This window comes from Rhinopithecus bieti, unplaced genomic scaffold (genome assembly GCF_001698545.2).
Source record: "Rhinopithecus bieti isolate Rb0 unplaced genomic scaffold, ASM169854v2 scaffold_35856, whole genome shotgun sequence".
In the NCBI taxonomy this organism is placed as follows: Eukaryota; Metazoa; Chordata; class Mammalia; order Primates; family Cercopithecidae; genus Rhinopithecus; species Rhinopithecus bieti.
In genome coordinates this window covers 2,185,151-2,192,629 of record NW_016815820.1, presented here as the reverse complement: position 1 = coordinate 2,192,629, position 7,479 = coordinate 2,185,151, and positions in this window count along the sequence as shown.

Sequence of the window (7,479 nt, the reverse complement as noted above, 5' to 3'; positions counted from 1 at the left end):
TTCAAAAGTCATTTAATGTTTTCAGTTGATCCTTATGTATGGTTACTTTCTGTGGCACAGTGGTAGTGTCATTTACTAAGGTCCCCAAGTAGGAGTAGGAATAGCAGTCTGAATTTTGTCAGGAGCTATAATTAAACCAGCATGAGTGGCCGGGCGCAGTGGCTCAAGCCTGTAATCCCAGCACTTTGGGAGGCCGAGATGGGCGGATCACAAGGTCAGGAGATCAAGACCATCCTGGCTAACCCGGTGAAACCCTGTCTCTACTAAAATACAAAAAACTAGCCAGGCGAGGTGGCGGGCACCTGTAGTCCCAGCTACTCCGGAGGCTGAGGCAGGAGAATGGCGTGAACCCGGGAGGCGGAGCTTGCAGTGAGCTGAGATCCGGCCACCGCACTCCAGCCCGGGTGACAGAGCAAGACTCCGTCTCAAAAAAAAAAAAACAAAAACAAAAAAACCAGCATGAGAAATCAAATGTTTCAAGTGAGCATAACATTGGAGTAATATTTCTCAAGTGGGGGCAGCACAAAGTATATCACCCATATAATGAATAATGTAACACTGTGAAAATTTTTTTATGAGTAGGTTCAATTGCTTGCCCTACATAAGTCTGGCAAATTGTTGGACTGTTTAACATGCCTTGTGGCAACACTTTCCAATGAAAATGCTTAGCAGGCTGCAGGTTGTTTACTGCAGGAATTATAAATGCAAACCGATCACAGTCCTGTTCAGCTAAGGAGATTGTAAAGAAACAGTATTTTAAATCTATGACTTGAAGGCCAATTTTTTGGAATCATAGCAGGAGAAGGCAGTCCTGGCTGCAATGTCCTCATAGATTATATAACTGAATTAATGGCTCTTAAGTTAGTTAACAGTCTCCATTTACCTGATTTTTTCTTAATTATAAAAACTGGAGAATTCCAAGGGGAAAATGTTGGAGCTATGTGTCCTTTTTCTAATTGTTCAGTAACTAAGTCCTCTAAAGCCTCCAGTTTCTCTTTACTTAGCAGCCATTGTTCTGTCCAAATTGGCTTATCTGTTAATCATTTTAAAGGTATAGGTTCTGGAGGCTTAACAATGGCTGCCATCAAAAATGATATCTTAATCTTTGGCAGGAACTTTGTCTTTCTGCTTGAAGCAGTTCTTTCAAACCTTGCAATTTTTTCCTAGTCCCATACCAGGGACATACCCCATTTCATGCATCATATGTTGACTTTGAGGGCTATACAATTGCTCTGGAATTAGAACTTGTGCTCCCCATTGTTTTAACAAGTCTCTTTCCCATAAATGTATAGGTACAGAAGTTATAATTGGTTGAATAGTCCCAGGTTGTCCATCGGGCCTTCACAATGCAAAATATAACTACTTTGATATACTTCAGGGGCTTTACCAACTCTAACTATGTTAAATTGAGCAGGTTGAATTGGCCACATGGATGGCCACTGTTGTAGAGAAATGACTGAAATGTTTGCTCCTGTATCTACCAAACCTTTAAATTTCTTTCCCTGAATAGTTATTTCACAGGTAGGACATTTATCAATAATTTGATTCACCCAATAAGCTGCTTTGCCTTGTTTATTTGTGCTTCCAAATCCTCCTGTTTGTTTAATTTCACTTTTCCCCATTTCCACATACGGCACAATCAGGAGTTGTGCTGTACGCTTTCCTGGCTCTGCTTTCCATGGAAGAGAAGTAAATATAACAATTTGAATTTCCACATTGTAATCTGAATCAATAACTCCTGTATGTACTTGCACTCCTTTTAAATTTAAACTAGATTTACCTAGAAGTAATCCTATCATCCCCGCTGGCAAGCATCCACAGACCTCTGTTGTAACTTTTTGTGGGGGTTCCCCAGGCATAAGGCTCACAGCTTTTGTGCAGCATAAATCTACTGCAGCACTACTGGCTGTGTTGTGGGACAGACATTGTACAGGGGTGAGGGAGTGAGCTATAATATTTCCCTGTTGATCTTGGGGGTGTATCCTAACAGGGAACTGCCACACTTCCATATCACCCTCTTGTCTAGCTTGCTGAATTCCTGCCTGAATAGAATTGAGAGTGGTTGCTCAAGGTGCTGCTATAACAGTCACTGGGGCAACTACTTTTCGCCCAGTGTCCTCTGGAAAAGAAAGATCTGGAGGGTCAGGTCACTAGTTCTTCAAAATAATGAGGGGGTGCAGAAGGGTAGGGACAACCCTCTTCCTCTTTTGCTGCTTTAGCTTTAGCTGGCAAACAAACCTGCTCTGTCATCTCTTCTGTTACTTTGTTATACTTTCCTTCCTTCTCATCATTAGTGTGAAAAGGTTCCAAGGTGGAACAAACCAGAGCCCAAACTTGTCCCATTGTTACCCTGATGCTTCTGAGTTCCCCTTCTTACTCACTACAGGGATTGCTTAAGAGTACTTGGGTGTCCTCCAGCTTAGTTCCATGTTCTCCAACCGTCACTCCGGAGACCCTTCAACCAGGGTTCAAGCCCCACGTTGGGCGCCACTTGCTGACACCAGCTCGGTCGTGGAGACCCCAACCCAGTGGTGCTGGAGGAATTAAAGACACACAGAAATATAGAGTGTGGAGTGGGAAATCAGGGGACTCAGCCTTCAGAACTGACAGCCCCAAACAGAGTTTGACCTACATATTTATTGACAGCAAGTCAGTGATAAGCATTGTTTCTATAGATTAACTAAAAGTATTCCTTATGGGAAACAAAGGGATGGGCTGAAACAAAGGGATGGGCTCTGGCTAGTTATCTGCAGCAGGAACATGTCCTTAAGGCACAGGTCACTCATGCTATTGTTTGTGGCTTAGGAACACCTTAATAGGTTTTCCACCCTGGGTGGGCCAGGTGTTACTTGCCCTCATTCCAGTAAACCCACAACCTTCAGCGTGGGCATCATGACCATCACAAACATGTCACACAGTGCTGCAGAGATTTTGTTTATGGCCAGTTTTGGGGCCAGTTTATGGCCAATTTTGGGGGCCTGTTGCCAACAGCAGATTCTATGACCCCTCCAGCCCTGTCTTCACAGTTTCTGTTTACCTGTAGACTTTTTCTTCCTGAATGTGGCCTAGGGTAGTTCAGGATCATTAAAAATGTGTTCTGTGAGATATTATTAAAATTCCTGAAAATGAACTTACAGCAAAATTGATTTTGGTGCTCAAATAATTTTGAAAAATACTGCTGTGTCTCCTTCTTGGCAGGCTGCAGTTCACATTAGTGTAGTAAAGGCTCTGAGAAGACCTGAGGTAATGAAATCTCTTTAACTTTGTTTAATTTGGCATTTCTGAAGCATGGATGGAGACTAGCAGTCACTTTTTATTCTCCCAAAATAGAACTGAGCACATACCTCATTCATTGTATGTCATAAAGATTATATTGCTATAGTTTTTTTGTATACTAACATAGCTATAGGCTGGGCATGGTGGTTCACACCTGTAATCCCAGCACTTTGGGAAGCCATGGCAGGAAAATTGCTTGAGCCTCAGGAGTTTGAGGCCAGCGCCTGGGCAACATAGCAAGACCCCATCTCTAGTAAAAAAAAAAAGGATAAATATAGGCAGCCTTTGATTGGAAGGAAAAAATCAGATAAACAAGCATAGCTATATAGGAAAACAACATTGCATTGTCCCATCCCAACACAGTCCCATATGAATCCTCTTAGATCCAAGCAAGAAGAGCCCCTACCTTGACCTTGTGCTCTAGAGTACCTTGCATGTCACAGACATGTGCATTTACTGATGAAGCCCAGGGCATCTCTGTCACTTAGGATCCAGTGCTTGGCACCAATACAGCATGACTGGTAACCCTAAACATCCACTCTTGGGACTAATGCTATTCAGGCCCCAGGGAAATGCTTCTCCACATCTCTTGCCTTGTGTCTTCAAAAGACAATTGCATCCAAATGCAATGAAAGTTTGTGGATGGTGCTCTGGAGTACTGGTAGGATTTTGGCTGCAATGTGCTTAGGTAAAAGGAAATGACAATGCCGGGCGTGGTGGCTCAAGCCTGTAATCCCAGCACTTTGGGAGGCTGAGACTGGCGGATCACGAGGTCAGGAGATCAAGACCATCCTGGCTAACACGGTGAAACCCCGTCTCTACTAAAAAATACAAAAATCTAGCCGGGCGAGATGGTGGGCGCCTGTAGTCCCAGCTACTCGGGAGGCTGAGGCAGGAGAATGGTGTAAACCCGGGAGGCGGAGCTTGCAGTGAGCTGAGATCCGGCNAAAAAAAAAAAAAAAAAGGGAAATGACAAATTTTAAAATTTGCTAGATTATTTTGGGCACAGTGGCTCACACCTGTAATCCCAGCACTTTGGGAGGCCAAGGCAGGTGGATCATTTGAAGTCAGGAGTTCGAGACCAGCCTGGCCAACATGGTTAAAACCCTGTCTCTACTAAAAATACAAAAATTAGTCAGGTGTGGTAGCACACGCTTGTAATCCCCAGCTACTTGGGAGGCTGAGACAGAAGTGCTTGAACCCAGGAGGCAGAGGTTGCAGTGAGCTGTGATCATGCCATGGCTCTCCAGCAGCCTGGGCAACAGAGTGAGACCCTGTCTCAGAAAAAAAGAAAGAAAAGAAAGTGTTTGTCAGGCACAATGGGTCATGGCTGTAATCCCAGCACTTTGGGAGGCAGAGGCAGGAGGATCACTTAAGCCCAGAAGTTCAAGACCAGCATGGGCAACATAGTGACACCCTGTCTCTATATTTAAAATTTTTTAAGTTAAAAAAAAAAAAAGGAAAGTCTTGCCATGAAAAAAATGTTAACTCAACTAAAACCGTGTGCTTAGGGATGCTGGCACAAGCCTCTTATCTCATTGCAGGCTGATAACAAAGAGCTCCCAGACCAGGCCTCAGAGTACACTTTTGAGTAGCATTGCTTTAGATTAGGGATCAGCAAACATTTTTGTAAAGGACTAGATGGTAAATATTTTAGGTTTTGTAATCCACATAAGGTCTCTGTTATGTATGCTTTTAAAAAGATAACTCTTTAAAACTGTAAAAGCCATACTGAGAGATTATGGGGCCATTCAAAAACAAGCCATAGGCTGCATTTGGCCCTTGGCTGTAGTTTGCTACTTTACTTAAAACTTAAATAGAGTACAAATTATGTGAACAATCTTGATTATAAAAGCATAATTAGTAATTGTTGTTGAAATAAAAGCAAGAAAATTAAATGATATGGGATAAATATACGGTAATTTACAAATTATATATATATGTGTGTGTATGTGATGTGTCTTTGTGTTTTTGTTTTGTTTTGTTTTGTTTTGTTTTTGTGAGACACAGTCTCACTCTTTTGCCCAGGCTGGAGTGCAGTGTTGTGATCTTGGCTCACTGCAACATCCGCCTCCCAAGTTCAAGCAATTCTCATGCCTCAGTCTCTCTAGTAGCTGGAATTACAGGTACCCACTACCATGCCCAGCTAATTTTTGTATTTTTTGTAGAAACGAAGTTTCACCATGTTGGCCAGGCTCATCTTGAACTCCTGATCTCAAGTGATCTGTCCACCTTGGCCTCCCAAAGTGCTGGAATTACAGCCATGAGCCACTGCGCCCAGTCAAGTGGTGGTTTTTTTGAACAACGAAAAGTAGTCAACATATCAAAGCAATGGAATTTATTGATTTGTTTATTATTATTATTATTATTATTTTGAGACAGAGTTTTGCTCCTGTCGCCCAGGCTGGAATACAATGGTGTGATCTCAGCTCACCGCAACCTCTGCCTCCCACATTCAAGCGATTCTCCTGCCTCTGCCTCCCGAGTAGCTGCGATTACAGGCATGTGCCACCATGCCTGGCTAATTTTGTATTTTTAGTGGAGATGGGGTTTCTCCATGTTGGTCAGGCTGGTCTTGAACTCCCGACCTCAGGTGATCCTCCCACCTCGGCCTCCCAAAATGCTGGGATTACAGGAATGAGCCACTGCGCCCAGCCAATTTAATTATTATTATTATACATACCTTGGTGTTGGCTTGATGGATTGTTGATGTTTGGATAAGTAAGAACAAATGGCCCAGTGCGGTGGCTCACGCCTGTATTCCCAGCAGTTTGGGAGGCTGAGGCGGGCAGATCACCTGAGGTCAGGAGTTGGAGACCAGCCTGGCCAACATGGTGAAACTCTATCTCTACTAAAAATACAAAAAATTAGCTGAGCATGTGGCGCATGCCTGTAATCCCAGCTACTCAGGAGGCTGAGGCACAAGAATCGCTTGAACATGGGAGGCAGAGGTTGCAGTGAGGTGAGATCATGCCACTGCACTCCAGCCTGGGCGACAGAGCAAAACATCATCAAACAACAACAACAACAAAACAAAACAAAACAAACCAGCACCACTTTTCAATTCTTTTTAATTTTGCTACTATAATGACATCTTCGTCAAGGTAAGAGGATAGAACATTAAACAGTTTGCTAGCTTCATTTTTTATAGCTTTAAATATTTAGACATAAGGATGTCGGTTTTCACGTGTACTCTTTTTTTAATCTTTAGAGACAGAGTCTCATTATGTTGCCCAGGCTGGAGTGCAATGGCGCCATCTTGGATTCAAGCGATTCTTGTGCTTCAGCCACCTGAGTAGCTGGGACTACAGGCATGCATCACCACACCCAGCTAATTTTTGTATTTTTTGTAGAGATGGGGTTTCACCGTGTTGGCAGGCTGGTCTCAAATACCTGGGCTCAAGCGACCCTCCCACCTCAGCCTCCCAAAATCCTGGGATTACAGGCTCGAGCCACCATGCCTGGCTTGATTAACCTAATTTGAGTTGGTTCCTGTTACTTATAAACAAAGTGTCCTAAATAATACAACCATGCTGTACAACTGCCTGTTTCCAAAACAAAAAGGCATACATAAATAAAAGGTTTTCTCCTTTGGGCAGTTTGGAAGCAAAAATAAGGTCACAGACAATACCAGACACATAGGCTTTCCTCCAGCCTTGAGTTTCAGACACAACCAAAGAGCCTGGACCAAACCAATGACAAAGCTATCCTTCCAGGACAGAGTATCCCCCTGATACTTTCTGCTAAACTCCCAATTTCAGGAAAGCTCGGCACAAATAGTCAAATAATTGCATGGGCCTCCAGGGGGCGCTCAAGCCTACCCTCTCTGTTTCCTTTACTTCTTCCCCACCCGCTTAACCCAGGAAAGGAAAATCGCTGCTGTGCTTTTGGAGGGGACGGATCTTATTGGCTACTGGGCTACAGGTCGTTTTCTTGCCTGCACAGGTGTGTCCATTTCCTGTGACTGAAGTAGAAATTGGGTCTGAGGTCAGCTGGCTTCTTCTACACTCTTAGGAAGGTTTTTGATTTTTTTTTTTTTGAGATGGAGTCTTGCTCTGTCGCTCAGGCTGGAGTGCAGTGGTGCGATCTTGGCTCACTGCAACCTCTGCCTCCTGGGTTCCAGCAATTCTCCTGCCTCAGCCTCCCGAGTAGCTGGGACTACAGGTGCGTGCCACCACGCCTGGCTAATTTTTTTTTTTTTTT